The sequence below is a fragment of the Monodelphis domestica genome, chromosome 5 (genome assembly GCF_027887165.1).
Source record: "Monodelphis domestica isolate mMonDom1 chromosome 5, mMonDom1.pri, whole genome shotgun sequence".
Lineage (NCBI taxonomy): Eukaryota > Metazoa > Chordata > Mammalia > Didelphimorphia > Didelphidae > Monodelphis > Monodelphis domestica.
Window position 1 is genome coordinate 180519588 of NC_077231.1, and position 16701 is coordinate 180536288.

The window sequence follows — 16701 nt, forward strand, 5'->3', positions numbered from 1 at the left end:
CAGTTCTCCAAGATAATGAGACAAGACAAATTTTGCAGATATGAGATGTACAAAAATCAAGCAACAGTAAGTAAAGGAAGGTCTGCCTGTCATCTGCATGAGGAATGAGTAGCCCAGGGCTGTAAAAAGCATACTGGATGTGAAGTCTTGGGACCTAGGATCATATCTTAGCTCTACTCCTTTTCTGATCCTTTAAGTGCTGATTAGGTAACAATATTTAGAATAGTTTATGTTCCCTTGAAGTATTTATGGAAATAATTCACTTGGAAAAATCTAAGAGAATTCTGTTCATACATAAATGCTCAAATGGATCTGTGATCTCATCACTTCAGGAATGATGAGATCCCCTCCAATAATTCCAATTTAACTAATTCATGTCTATACCATACATTGTATGTGATTCTTGGTCATGTCTTAACATAATTTTACCATAGGTGCTCCATCTAATATACTGGGAAACTTCTTTGCTTTCTCTTAACATCATAAGGGTAGCTATGGGCAGGCTGTTGACCTGTTATCTTTCACTATTGAAACATGAATGGGCTACCTTCTTTTCCTGTTATACAATTCCCTGATCATAGTTTTTTCTCCATTTTTCCTTTGGAGTGCTTTATCAGTTATATGTTTCAGTCAACTCATATTCACCATCATAAGACATTTAAGTAAATCCCAAGTTTAATTCAAAGCAAGTCCTGTGTTCTCTGGCCATCACCTCTAGCATCTCTCTACCAGTTATCTGGGCCACATGGATTGAGAATAGCTGCCTTGTCCTTAACAAGAGGGATTAGATGATCCTGTGCTCTTGACAGCATGGTGTCACCACCCAAATACCCAAATTACCATTAGACCACTCCATCCTTTACTATTCTACTAATAGTTTCAACCTGTTCTTTAAGCACAGAGGTGTCAAACTTGTTGCCAGGCAGAAAAATTCTAATGTAGTCTGAACTATATAAAAATATACTTGGGAAGTGCTTAATAAAATAAATAATAAAATCATAAATTATAAATAGTATTAATTTATGGTTTTTTGAGTCAATATATTGCCAGCTGGGATCCTCTTCTATTTGAAGAAAGAAAGAAAACCACTGGCTAATTTTACTAGTCCTCATAATTCCACCCTGGTCTTGGGCTACTTGATCAATAACAATGATGAGGTCAGGAACAGCTTGATCAGGATAGGTAGAATGGCTTTGTTCAAATTCCTCAATAAATTGCTAAATACTATTTGCCTTCTCCACTGGGTTGGTTGTGAAGGGATAAATTACTTGAGATTCCTTCATCTCTATCACTAGAGAAGAGCTTTCACCCCACTAGAGAACTGATACTATATGGTGTTAACTACCTGGGATGGTTCAAATAAGTAACTTTAAAGGTTTCCATTTGGCTCTACCAACTATAACATTTCTAGAGGTTATTAAAAGGGATCCTGTGAATACTGAGCCCGAACCAAGATTTCCCTCTACTGACCACTCTCTGTAGAAATCTAAATGATCCAAATGAAGCAGAGGTTTTACAGTATCCCTTAGGTTTTGAAGGCTCTGAAGAACCATTGTATTTAATTTCCCTGTACAGTTTTATAAGTGCCCCCGTGATCTAGCCATCAATTACTTTCTTATTAATCCTATGTTTCAGAAGCACACTCAAACCTCCCTCCTGGGAATGGTGGCCATTCCCTTCTGCCCATCTAGCAATGTAGCACTGGCTCTGTGAATTCTACCCCAATTCCCAGTGTCTATTTGCACTGATCCCAGTATTTGCTCAAGCCACAACTGTCCCAACCTCCTGCTCAAATTTCACTAATTGATCAGCTCTCACCTCTGGTTGTGTGGTCAGGAAGAGCCCTCTCTGAAGCCTGAAGCCATTGTAGTAGGACTTCACTCAGAAGACTGACTTAATCCTAAGATTGCCAATAGCTTAGGGATCCTCTTGGCCAACTGAGTTGTAGGTGTGTGGTGGTAAATAAGTCCAATATATCAAACTATATCATTTAAGAAATATCACGAATTGACCTCAAGTAAAACTCATCTTTTCAAGTCCAGATGTGAATAATTTTCCTTTATCAACCAAATAAAAAGGGACAAAGCACATACACCTTCTGAAATGTCTACAAATTTAGTTGGTTATGTAAAAGAGGTTCTAAGAGAGTTGTAAAGACATTGAAGTCCAAAGATGAGAGAGAGCCTTTTAGCATTATCTCATGTGATCATGGCCTCAGGAGCCGTTGCTCCAAAGACTTTGCAAGTAGAGTAACTAAAGCCCTTCTTCTGGGAATAGTGCTTGGATAAATTTGGGACAATCAAGGCACAGGGGAGGTCTTAAATCTCTCCCCCAAATTTGTTTTTCCTCAGCCTCAAGACTCCTATCTCAACGGGAACCTTTGGCTGCTCTCCTTAGTTTCCACACCATCTATAGGGATTGCTTCTCTTGCCTGAGCCCAGGAATTCCATTAACTGTCCCTTCTCGACTTTCATTTAACAGTCCCTGAAAGCCAAGAATTTTACCTTTAGCTGATGAATGCACAGGCCCAATTTCCTTTCAGAATGACTGCATTGCAGAGCAGACAATTGCAACTAAAAAATGCTTGCCTTGGTGCTTTCTTTACTCTCCCAGATAGCTCCCTCTATACTTACTAAGCTAATCCATCCATATGAGCCAGAACCTGTTGACAGTCCCCTAGAAATGGCAAGTGTTACATAGTATCAGGAAGGCTCTGGCAACAAGAAGCAACATAGTGTTCTGCCATTTGATCAGGCAACCCTACCCTTTCATATCTGCAGGACTCTTCTGAAGCAAGACCCCATCCCATCTCAATCTACCAAATGATACCAAATGTTGTAGGAGTTGCTTTAAAGCCAATGCCCTCTAAGTCCAAGTTTGATGTTGGGGTAAAACAAAGCACTTCTAAGTTATTGAATATTAACAATGGAGGTTTACTTAGCCTATCATACATAGCAAGAATATGTGACAAAGAAGTTATGTTCCTCAGTTTCCCTAGATGGACCTCCTCTCATAAAGGTTGTGTTGGAGGAAGCAAGCTACATCAGTCTTGTTCTATCACAATAGGTTATCAATATTGAAATTCCACTATAGTAAATTCATTCCTTGGAATCTGAAAGGCTTTTCCCCCTAAAGTATTAAAATGTATATAGCCCTTAAAAAGGAATTATACTAGCTGTACTCTTTGTGGTGGCAAAAAAAAATGGAAAATGAGGGGATGCCCCTCGATTGGGGAATGGCTGAACACATTGTGGTATATGTTGGTGATGGAATACTATTGTGCTCAAAGGAATAATAAAGTGGAGGAATTCCATGGAGACTGGAACGACCTCCAGGAAGTGATGCAGAGTGAGAGGAGCAGAACCAGGAGAACATTGTACACAGAGACTATTACATTATGGAACAATCAAATGTAATAGACTTTTCTATTAGCAGAAATGCAATGATCAAGGACAATTCAGAGGGACTTATGAGAAAGAATGCTATCCACATCCAGAGGAAGAACTGTGGGAGCAGAAACACAGAAGAAAAGCATATAATTTGGGTTTTGGTGTTAAAAGATCACTCTATTCCAATTATGAATAACATGTAATAGGTTTTGAACAATGATATATGTATAACCCAGTGGAATTGCTTGTCAGTTCTGAGAGGAGGGAGTGAAAAGGGGATGGAAAAATCATGAATCATGTAACCATGGAAAAATATTCTAAATAAATAAACTCTTTATAAGTAATTATACTTTAAACTATTAGGAGTAAAACCTTACATGGATTAACTTTCTAACTTGATTATCCAGGGCCTTGGAGGAATGACACACCTATTGAGACTCTTGGAAAGATCTGAAGGAAGGAAAAATTCTAAAGAAATTCCTTGAGGGCTAATGAGAGGAAATCCAAGGATAAAATTTTTCCTATTCCCAGTTTTGTCTTGACAAGACCTGCTCATGGGATGGCTGTATAAGGAACAAATAAAATAACAGAAGTGAAAATAAGGTAAAGTACATGAAACATAAACGCAATAGCATGTATAGAAATATACTTTGAAATTCAAGGAAAACACAAAACAAATCATTAATAGAATCCTTCAATTTCAGGAATATACCATCTGATCAGAAAATATTGACCATAGACAGAGAGAGAAAAAAACATCCCTCAAAGTATATTTTTATAGAGGAATACAATAATAAGTTCGAATTTTTGGATATGCAGATAAGTAGTACAATAGGAAATAGGGCTGGGCCTGAAGAGTTAAAGAAGACTCAACTTCCTGAATTCAAAACCTACCTTCAAACATTTACTAGTTATGTGACCCTGGGCAAGTCACTTAACACTGTTTGCCTTAGTTTCCTCATCTATAAAATGAGCTGGAGAAGGAAATGGCAAACCACTATAATGTCTTTGTCAAGAATACCACAAATGGCTTTATAAAGAATTGGATATGGTTGAAAACAACCAAACAACAACCAGTCCTTATGCATCCAAATCCTATGATCTGTGGCATGGAAAAAAGCAAACAGTAACAAATTTCCCCATTATTTTGCCTGGGGAAGGGAGCAGAAGGCATGCTGGTAAATGTTTAACAATCAATTCTTAGGGGAGATGGGGGGGAAGGTCCAAAGACATACTTTTGAATTTAATCTCCATTCTTGATATTCTCACTATCACTTTCTAAGTCTAGACAATAAACAAAGCAATAAATCAAGCCCTGATTTGTAGTGTTTGCCAATTTCAAAAGCATAAATTTTCACAATGAAAATTTAGCAATCAGTTTAGAGCTGACTCCAGTACACCCCTGGAAGGGAGATTCTCTTAATTCAGAGTCTCTGGGTTGGCCTCTCTGGATTTACTATAATTGAGTTATAATTTGTACATTTCTTTAGGTTTTTGTTTTTATCTTATTGTATTATTTATGTTTATTTGTTTTTCAGGAAAAGAATTGTAGCCAGTGTGATTTGTGCTGTATTGATTATTTATCCCTTGGCAGCATTAAACAAATTAATTCTCTTACCTTCCTACTACTTCTACCTTCCTACTTCAGACCATATGATTTAGGTTGCATCTTAAAGAAAATGGAACTTTGCCAGCTAGGAGGTTCAATGGACAGAGAGGTAGACCTGGAGGAGGTCCTGGTTTCAGTTATGACCTCAGATGCTTCCTGGCTATGTGTGACCCAGGGCAAGATATTTAACCAGAAATGTCAAACTCTTACTGAACTTTGGCCTTGGAACTTATATTTTGTATAGATTCTAAGACAGAAGGTAAAGGTGAGACAGGCAGACAGAAAGATAGATAGATAGATAGAGAGAGAGAGAGACAGAGACAGAGACAGAGACAGAGACAGAGACAGAGACAGAGACAGACAGAGACAGACAGAGACAGAAAGAGACAGACAGAGAGAGAGAAACTGATTCTTTGAAATTTCTCTAAAGTATAGGGTTGATCTACTACTATTCTCATGTAGAGAAAATAGACTAAGTCCAATGTTAATATTTGTAGACCATTTCCTAACTCTCCTCACAGTTTACTTTAATTTTTTCAAACCCAATAGCCCCAGTGGCCAACAATGAAATGTTTTCCAAAGGACTGCCAAACATTAAAGTTTTGCTAGAGGCATTTGTTTGCTGCTACAAACTACCCCACAGAGTTTGTAGAAAGTTCCAGACACTTTTCAAGAATAAGGATTTATTAAAAGCATGTCTGATTTTATAGCAAAGCAAAGCATACTGAATTAGATGTTCTTTCTGGAGTTAAAACCTGTGATTCTGTAAAATTCTGTCCTCTTTATCAATTGATCCTTCCAATTGTTAGTGCCTTCCATCTGTACTCTATAGTACCATAGGAGTCCATATAAAGGATAAGAGACAAAAGACAGATGAAATGGAATTGGTTGTAGCCTTGCTAATAAGATAATGTATTATTTAGGGAAGAGTCATAGGATCTCCTATTTTGAAAATGACTTCAAAACTCTTTCCTAGGGTACAAGTAGCATTTCTTTCCCCTCAAATTTTACTAGGATTTCCCCCAAATCTTTTTGAGGCTAGAGGAAAAATACTAATACCCCTTCCATTTGACTTTTCTTTCTTAGGTATCTCTTTCCCTATACCTAGGGTTAAGTCATACAAAGATCCTAATATTCACAGTAGTCTCAGAAAACATTAGATAAGCACAATTGGGGTAAAGGGAATCACCACCACTTGACCTTTTGGCACCTTGACCCAACAAGGAGTTTCATGTTTCTGTTCCATTAACAGTTCTATTCCCCTGACCCCCAACTAATAAGTGAGGAGAAAGGGGTAATTTTTCTCTAAATAGTTCATAGACTTCGAAGACTTATCCCTTTTCTGCCCTCCTGACAGTTTTTTTTTTTTTCCTGGTGTTCTCAGATTCTCACCTCATCAATTTTTTTTTCCTTAGTTGTTGAAAGAGAGGAGTCCAAGTCATTTTTCAGACCTAGTTCTTTGTGCTTACTACTGCATATTACCTTAAAAGGTCTGTGCCGTGAGACAGTATGTATTAAGCAAGAGAGACTCACAATGTATTCGATACATAACGTGAAGGATTTATAAAATAAAAAGCTATTTATAGATTATGATCCAAACTCACTTCACATCTTTTCCTTTCCCTGAGAATTGCTCTTCGATTTCTCTCCTTTTCCCCTCCTTTGCTAATTGAATCTTCATTTTTATTTAATGTCTTGTTCAATTATCTCTCCCTCTGCTTTTTTTTAAGAAGTTAGATTTTATTGTTTCCTTTCTCTTTGTTTTCAGTTGGCTTGTCTCTTGATTAGATGGTTTTCTCTTTATAGTTAAGCTAAGGTTCCCTGTTTAGTTCTGAAATGCCCTTCACCACCCCCTTCAATTTATTTAGCAAACTAATTACATTTCTGCTGCTTTTATTTTTAATTTGGTGGGCTAAGCTTTGCATTTGGTGATCCGAGTTCCTAGAGTGACACAAATTGTGTCACTTCTTGCTACTACAAATGCCATTGAAAATAAAAATTTGGTGCTGTTCCAATCAGTCAGCTCTCCCTTCTGCTTTTTAATTATTTATTTTATTTTTTTAAGGCTCAAACTTCTGTCATTATGAAGAGGGTTGATCATTATTCCAAAAAACTGCTATGAACAGAATTGTTCCCCCAGCAGAAGAGAATCTGTTTTAAGTGGTGAAACATTTGGGTTGATTGTGGGAGAAAAAGGTGCCTCATGCCTTCAGTGCACTGGGAGGAACACTTTTATTTTAGAATACTCAGACTAGGTCCTTATTTGCATCCTGCCCAAAAATAGAATCTAGTGGCATTTTAAAACTGAGAAATCATTTTAGTTTTATTCCTTAGTAACATAAAAGCTTTAAAATCGGACCACCTCATGAAACAATAGAATTAAAACTCAGCTCATCCATCATCATTAATATGCTTAATTTTGTGAAAAAAATTCTATGAGGTTAAAACTATCAAATTAGGTGGCCAGGGAGTCTATCAAAATGTGCATCCTTTATTCTATCACCTCACTTAATACTCCTCAAACATTAAAAAAGGCAATAAAATATTTTCCCTATTAGAAATAAATCAATCAGCCTATCAGTCAGAATCTATGATACTGGGAAATAACAGTAGACTTGGAGTCCAATGACATAGGTAAGTTCAAGTGCTAGCTCTCAAATTAATTTGCAGTGTGACCATGGACAAATCATTTAACCTCTTCTTTTAAAAAAAGAGGAATAATAAAGTGTGAACTATTTACTTTATACAGTTATGTACAAAATACACAAATAGACCTGTGGTCACATCTGGATGATATCCACTCTAATTATCTAAGTCACAACCTCTATTTATCCATCCTATGTAATTTTCATTCATGTGCTCTCACAAGTTCATTTTAAGAATACCAACATGTTGAGGGACATCTTTGAGTCCTCTTGATGTTGAAGAGATTCTAGTGGAATAGGTGAACTGTTTATAGGTTTCCCCTCACCCTTATCTCCTATTTTTAACAAATGGTTTTGCTGTTTTAAAAAAGTATTATTTGTTTTTAGCATTCCCTTTTTTTTTTAAACCCTTACCTTCCGTCTTGGAGTCAATACTGTGTATTGGCTCCAAGGCAGAAGAGTGGTAAGGGTTAGGCAATGGGGGTCAAGTGACTTGCCCAGGGTCACACAGCTGGGAAGTGTCTGAGGCCAGATTTGAACCTAGGACCTCCCATCTCTAGGCCTGGCTCTCACTACAGTGAGCTACCCAGCTGCCCCCGTAGTGTTCCCTTTTTTAAAATTTTGAGTTCCAAATTCTCTCTATCCTTATTTCCCTTACCCAACTCACTGAAAAGTCAAATAATGTCAATTATACATGGAAAAATCATCCAAAACATATTTCTATATTAACCATATCACAAAAACTAAAGGAAGTGAGAAAAGTATAGTTCAATTCACAACCAGAGTTCATCAATTTTTTTCCTCTGTAGGCAGATAGCATTTTTCATCATGTGTCATTTGGAATTGTCTTGAATCATTGTATGAATCAGAGTAGCCAGATCTTTAACAGTTAGTCATCTTTGCAATATTGCTGTAACTGAGCACAATGCTCTTGGATCTGCTCACTTCACTCTGCGTCAGTTCATATAGGTCTTCTCATATTTTTCTGAAACCATTTACCTAGTCATTTCTTGTAGCACAATAGTACTCCATCATAATCATATGCTACAAGTTGTTCAATAATTCTGCAATTGCTGGGTATCTCCTCAGTTTAATTATTTACCATGACAAAAATTGATATAAATATTTTTGTACCTATAGATTCTTTTCTTATTTCTTTGGTGTCTTTGGCTCATAGACCTAGTAGTGATATTGCTAAGTCAAAAGGTTTAATTTTCAATTGTTCTCCAGAATGATTGGACCAAGTCAAAACTCCACAAAAGGTACATTAGTGTGCCTATTTTCCCTCATCCTTTCCAAGATTTGTTGTTTCTGATGCTTGTGAGGTGGTACCTAAGAGTAGATCAGTAAATACTGATTTAGAACATTTTTTCTCATAATTATAGGTAGCCTAGATTTCTTCTTCTGAAAGCTGCTAAAGAATATATATTATTGATCTATCTATCTATATATATATATATATATATATATATATATAGAGAGAGAGAGAGAGAGAGAGAGAGAGAGAGAGAGAGAGAAAATAACTAAAGCATATACTAATCGGTGAATTCTTCTTGTTTTTATAAATTTTAATCCATTCTCTATATATTTGAGAAAAGAGATCTATATCAAAGAAATTCATCATAATTGTTTTTGATATCATTTTGTTATCTATGTTATCTTTTATCAAAATGTTGTTTCCCTGATTATCTCTTCCAATTATATCTATTCTTGCTTTTTTTTTTCTTGTCGGAGATCACAATTGCTACACTTGTCTTTTTTACATCAATTGACGCATAATGGATTCTGCTTCAGATCTTTATTTTAATTGTGTGTCTTTCTGTTTCAAGTGTGTCTCTTACAAACAATATATTGTTGGATTCTAGATTCTAATCCATTCTGCTATCCACTTCGTTTTATAGGTGAGATCATCCCTTCTACACTCATGATGATAATTATATTTCTCTCTAATCTATTTTCTTTTCCTTATCCTCTCTCTTTATTCTGTCCTTTCTCAAAAGTCTGCTTTGCTTCTGTCCATTGATTCTTTTAATTTGCCTTCCATTTTATCATTCGTTTCTCCTTTTTCTTATCCCCTTTCCCTTCTATTTCTCTCTTGAGTAAGATAGATTTTTACCAACCTACTATCCCTTATTTGAACCAATTCTGATGAGAGTGAAATTCAAGCATTGCCCACTACCTACAACAATTACCCCCTCCACTTTAAAAGCTCTTCCTTGAATACTTCTTTACGTGAGCTAATCTTCCCCATTTTACTCTCTATTCTCATCCTCCCAGTGCATTCCTTTTCTCAACTCTTAATTTATTTTTCGAGATCCAATAAAACCAACTCATAGTCTTGCCTTCTCTCAAAAGAGACTCCTTCTAACTGCCCTAATAATGATAATGTTCTTGAAAATTACATGATTTTCTTCTCACATAGGAATGAAAGTAGTTTAACTTTATGAAATTAATTACCCTTCCTCTTTCATGTTTGTCTTCTCCTGAGTTATGTTTGAATGTCATTTTTTTTCTATTCAGTGTCAGTATTTTCATTAGGAATGCTTGAAAGTCTTCTAATTTACTAAATACAATTTCCCACCTGAAATGTTATAATAACTTTTACTGTGTAGGGTATTCTTGGTTGTAATCTTAACTCCTTTGTCTTTTGGAATAACATACTCTAAACCCTCCTTTGCTTTTTACTGAGGAAGCTGATAAATAAATAAAAATAATAATTATTTCTTTCTAGATGATTGCAATATTTTTCTCCTTGATTGGATATAATATAGCTGGGATTTCCATTTTAGGATCTTTTTCAGGAGATGCTTGAGGGATTCTTTCTATTTTATCATCTGGGTCAAAGATATAAGGAAAGTTTTCCTGTATAATTTCTTGAAATATGATAGCTAGGTACTTTTTTTTAATCATGACTTTTGGGTAGTCTCATAATTCTTAAATTAGCTCTCTTTTATATATTATCCATATCAGTTGCTTTTCTGATGAGATATTTCACGTTTCCCCCTTTTGTTCTTTTAACTTTGTTTTATTATTTCTTGTTGTCTTGGGGAGTCAATAACTTCCACTTGCCCAGTTATGAATTTTAAGGAATTATTTTTCAGTGTATCTCTTTTATCATTTGGTCAATTCTGCTTTTTATTTTTTTATGTGAATTTAAATTTTTTTAACTTTTTAATTTTTTTAACTTTTAAAAAAATGAGTTCTAAATTCTCTCTCTCCCTTCTTTCCTTTCTCCCTGAGATGCCAATAAATATGATATAGATTATACATGTTCAACCATGTAAAACATTTCCATATTAGCCATCTTGAAAAAGAAAACATGCTCAAAATCCCACAAAATATGGAAAGTTTTTAAAAAGTATTTTTGATGTATATTACTACTCCACAAGCTCTTTTTCTGGAAGTGAATAGCATTTTTCATTATAAGTCATTTGGAACTGTCTTGAATCATTGTATTGCTTAGAATAGCAAATCTAATCCCAGGTAATTATTATACAGTTTTGTTGTTACTGTATACAATGTTCACCTGGTTCTTCTCACTTCACTTTGTGTCAATTCATGTAAGTCTCTCCAGGTCTTTCTGAAAGCATCCTGCTTGCCATTTCTTATAACATAATGATATTCTGTTATAATCATATACCACAACTTGTTTAACCATTGCCCAATTAATTGACATCTCCTTAAGTTCTAATACTTTGCCACCACAAATAGAATTTTTGTACAAATTGATCCTTTTCCCTAATCTTTGATCTCTTTGGGATACAGATATACTAATAATATTTCTGTGTCAAAAAGTACAGATAGCTTTGTGGCCCCTATGCCACAGTCCCAAATTGCTTTCCAGAATTACTGGATCAATTCACAATTTCATTAATAGTGCATTAGTATCCCGATTTTTCTATATCTCCTCCAAAATTTGCTATTTTGCATTTCTTTAATGTTAAACAATCTATTAGGTATAATGTGGCACCTCAGAGTTGTTTTAATTTGCAACTCTAATCAATAGTGAATTTGAGCATTTTTTCATATGACCATAAAGAGCTTTGATGTGTTGTTTTGAAAACTGACACCCATTTATGTTATTTGATCATTTATCAATTGGAGAGCAACTTGTCTTCTTATAAATTTGACTCCATTCTCCATGTATATAAGAAATGAAAATTTTATCAGAGAAACATTACGTCCCTCCAACTCCCCACATTCTTTGCTTTCATTCTAATCCTTGCTGCATTGTGGAAGCATGCAAAATCTCTTTCATGTAACTAAATTTATCCCTTTTGTATCCTGTAATTGCTCTCTATTTCTTGTTTGGACATGAAATCTTTCCTTATCCATGGATCTGAAAGGTCAAATATTCCATACTACTCTAATTTGCTTATGGTATCACCCATTAAATCTAAATCATGTACCCATTTTAACCTTATCATAGTGTCTGGTATGAAATGTTGGTTTTTCATAGATTCACCCAACCTCCTTTCTAGTTTTTCCAGAAATTTTTTCTCAAAAAAATGAGTTTCTGACCCTAAAACTTGAGTCTTTGTGGTTATCAAACATTAGATTACTATGGTCATTTGCCACTGTGTATTGTCCACCTAATTTATTCCATTCACCCACCATTGTATTTATTAGATGATACCAGAATATTTTGATGATTATTACATTGCAATGCATCTTAAGATGTTACTGCTAGACAACCTTCCTTCACATTTTTTTCATTGATTCCTTTGATATCTTGACTTTTTGTTCTTCCAGATACATTTTATAAGTGATATTTCCAGGTTTATAATTTTTTCTCAGTTTGATTGTCATGGCACTGAATGAGTAAATTAATTAATTTATAATTGCCATTTTTATTACATTGGCTCAGCCCATTAATGAGCAATTGATATTTTTCCAACTGTTTAGATCTGCATTTATTTATATAAAAAGTGTATTGCAATTATGCTTATATATTTCCTGGGTTTATATTGAAAAGTGAACTACCAAATATTTTATATTATCTAAAGTTATTTTAAATAGAATTTTTCTGTCTATCTCTTGCTGCTGGGCTTTGCTGGTAATATAGAGAAATGTCGGTGGTAATTATTTCATCTAGATTTTTACTTGAATCTCTAGGATTTTCTAACTATACCATCATATCATCTAGAAAGAGTCATAGTTTTGTTTCCTCATTGAATTGTCTAATTCCTTCAATCTCTTTTCCCCCCTCTCATTGCTATAGCTTGCATTTATGGTACTATATTAAATAAAAGTGGTGATAATGGGGCATCTGTGCTTCACCTATGAACTTATTTGGAAGTTTTCTAGCTTATTCCAATACATATAATACTTGCTGATGGTTTTAGTTATGGATCACTTATTATTTTTTTAAGTTCCAACTATTCCCATGTCTTCTATGTTTTTAAAAAAAGGAATGAAGAAGATATTTTGCTAATACCGTTTTCTGCATCTATGGAGATAATACAATTTTTGTTGATTTATTATTCTGATAGATTTCCCAAAATTGAACTATCCCTGTATGCCTTGTGTAAAATCCATCTGGTCATAGTGTATAATTTTGTGATATGTTGAAGAAAACTCTTTACTATTCTTTTATGTAATTTTTTGCATTAGTATTCATTAAGAAAATGCATCTATAATTACATTTCTACATTTTTGCTCTTCCTGATTTAGATACAAGAACCATACTTGTATTGTAAAAGGAAGTCTTTACTTTTAACTTCATTTTCCAATTCAATTTTTAATTTATTTTAATTTTTTCTAGATTAGATACTAACATAATTTCTTGATATTCATTTTCTGATATTTTGTAATCCATGTTCTTTATTTCCTTTTCACCTCTGGTCCCTCCCACAGAAGGCAAGTTATTCAATATAAGTTGAACAAATACTATCATGTAATGTATACTTCCATGTTTATCATGTTGTGAAAAAGATTTATATTGCATGATAAAAATTCATGGGGGAAATAAAATAAAGAATATGTTTCAGTTTTTTTCATAAGTCTAGGAGTTTTCCTGGATCTTTATTATTGTTGCTGTATATACTGTATAATAAGGTATCCTGGTTCTTCTCATATCACATAGTTTTTTTCCAGGTTTTCAGGTATGTGTGTGTATGTGCATGTGTTTATGTGTCTGATTATTTCTTATGGCACAATGGTATTCCATTACAAGTATATACCATAGGGGACAGCTAGGGAACTCCATGGATTGAGAGTCAGACCCAGAGATAGGAGGTCCTGGGTTCAAATTTGGCCTCAGACACTTTCTGGCTGTGTGACCCTGGGAAAGTCACTTAACCCCCATTGCCTAGTGTATAATTTAAAATCTGTCCCCCCCCAAAAAAGGACTACATATTCTGAGAGTCCACTGACTTCCTGTCATTACGTACTTCCTATAGACAAAGGATAAAGGGAGTGGATGCTGAGGCTCCTCCTCTCCTTTTGGGCATGATACAGCAAACAGCAGTGATGGTGGTGAGTGGGGATTTTTTAAATGGCTAACCAGCCATGGGCATGTGGTTTTTATTTTGTATCCTCTTTATTCCTTGATTTCTAATGTTCATTTAATAAACCTCATAAAATAAATATTTTTATTTTTAGAGATTATAATTCAATCTTTACAGTTGGCAACCAGAAGGGATGGGAAAAATAAAACTCTCAATGTTTTTTAAGATAGCCTATATAATTTTTTTAAGCCACGTTTCTCCTGCCAAGGCTTTTCGCCCACCCCACCCACCCACCGACCCTCTCAAACTGCGAGAGAACTCAAACTCTCTTTGGAACTGCTGCTTTTTTTTTCTTTTCCTACTTTTTGTGCAGTTGCTTACCTTCCCTACAGGCCTGACTGTTTCAGTTTGAGGACTTTTGCCCATCTGTTTGAGTCCATGTTCCTCAATTCCTCACTGCTAACTCTGGCATTGCTGATACTGCTTCATCCATCCCCAACCCTGATCAGTCATCTAAACCTGCCCTGGCCCCAAGCCCAAGGCTCTGGCCCCAGCCCCTGGCCTCCTGAAATCCTCCTCCTGATCTCCAGCTCTGCTCCTAAAATTGGCCTCCAACTGGAACCCAAACCCTACCGCTTTTGCTGATTGCTGCCACTGAGAAGCTAGGAGTCAGGGTAGATAGTAAAAAACTGGGGTGTTCTTTTCTTAGGCAACAATTATCCCCCATATGGCAGGGAATCTCAGGGGGTGGGGACAGAAAGAATGAAGAGACTCTTCCACAAAGGAAGTTGATTACAAGCATGGTGAATTCTATGAAAGATCACTGCATTGCCTATTTCAAACAACTTCTACCATTCATGAGTGCACTGATCCTTTTACTTATCTTACCTGAGATTCTGGGGAGAAATCCATCTCCCTGCAACTCTTTGCCATTTTGGACTACCCAGTTTGAGATTCCTAAAACCCATGTGGGAGATCCCACTGTACTGACAAATCTCAATGGTTAAAAAAAAGGAACTTTAAGGAGACTGGAGGTGAAATTTTTGAGCCTTTTCAGACTCCAATGTTTTGTAAAAGCCTCTGTATTTTGTTGTATTTTGCTGATAGTTTTGTTTAAGATTTAATTTTGTTGTTTTAAGTTCATATATTAGTGTATTTGATATTTTTCTGTTACATTGAATCATTTTAATCTATGGTGTTTTAACTATTAGATATATTCTGTTACCTTTTCCCTGTGGCTACTGTATATTCCAGTCACAGGTCCAAAAAGAGGAAGAAGGAGAAGGAGTTACAGTCATTTAAATACCATCATGCAAAATGCAGGGACACAGGAAAAGGGAATTTTGGGAAATTCCAAGGGACTTCAGGGGGATGAAGTCCAAAGGCTCAAAATCTCCATTTATATACTACTGAACAAAATATTATAAAATATTGTAAAATCCCATACACAGTTTTCCCCTCCCCCCCATCATTTTTTGTTTGTTAATTGTCAAATACATGATGGATGGATTCAACCTGGCTAACAAACTTTAGAGAATTTAATAAGCTAATAATTTAATGGTGATTCTAAGGGGTCTTCAGAAATAATTTTAATTAACTAGTGGGTTCTGAAAGGATGAGGTTTTTTTTTTATATTTATATTTTAAAGAATGCTGTATTAAAGGTAGAGAAACAAAGAAATGTTCCTACTAAGGTATTTCTATGAATTGGGAACCCAAAAAGAGCTCCTGAAAAACCTCTTCAAGTCAATTTACTTCCACCAGAACAATCTAGATTTCTTTGTGATGTTCTAGACCCAAATTAGTTTTACTTTCTTTAAAAATATATTTGCCAAGGTTAAAAGATTTGCTATGTCTGTAAAATTATGACAATTCATCAGTTCATAGGTTTTTTTGTCATACAACAAATTATATGAAATATGATAGTAGGTTTGTTTGCTATTGTAATTAACTGAGCTATTGTGAATTTGGGGGGCTTTGGTACTTCTTTAAATGTGCATTATCTACTGTATAACTGTTTTATTCTGAAAATCATTTGTACTTACACAGTGGTTTAATTTAAAATGAAATGGATCTTTGTGTGAAAGACCTTTGTATTCTACCTTTCCTTAGCTAACATAGTGTGTCAATGACTATAAGCTATATATATTTTTTGAATTTTAACTCTTTTAATATTGTTTTTGCTTGCATGTGCAATATACTATTCAGTTTTTTTTCTCTCCTTTTTTTATTTGGAGCACATCACCAGTATTGAGAAGATTTTCTTTAATTTTTTTTGATTTGGCAGTAATATAATTTAAAATATATTTGCTATAATGTCAATGTATACCCCAAAAGCTTTAGACTACAAAAATTATACCATTGGTTGTTAAAAAAAATTATGGGACTTTCTTAATGATCCTTTCTGATTCCAGGAGAAGGCAATACAAAAAGAACCATTGCACAGTGCCATAGAAGCACAAAGCTACTTGCATAGTGTCAATAGAGCACAAAGTCGAAGAGACCAAACCAATCCTACATGACTTGATGGTATTCTGTGCAAAGAGTGCAAAGACTTGATCATGTGTGAGACTAGAGGTTGTGGTGCTGGACATATGTTAAGACACAGGA

The 16701-nt window shown here is 34.9% G+C and overlaps 1 long non-coding RNA gene across 1 annotated transcript in view; it reads left to right on the forward strand.

The window, feature by feature from the left end:
* Positions 1–3802: 3802 nt before the first annotated feature.
* The window catches only part of LOC103099916 (uncharacterized), a 55993-nt gene continuing 43094 nt past the window's right edge, over positions 3803–16701 (forward strand). The window contains exon 1 of the long non-coding RNA XR_008912265.1: positions 3803–3992. This is a non-coding gene — a long non-coding RNA (uncharacterized LOC103099916). The remainder of the gene's footprint in view (positions 3993–16701) is intronic.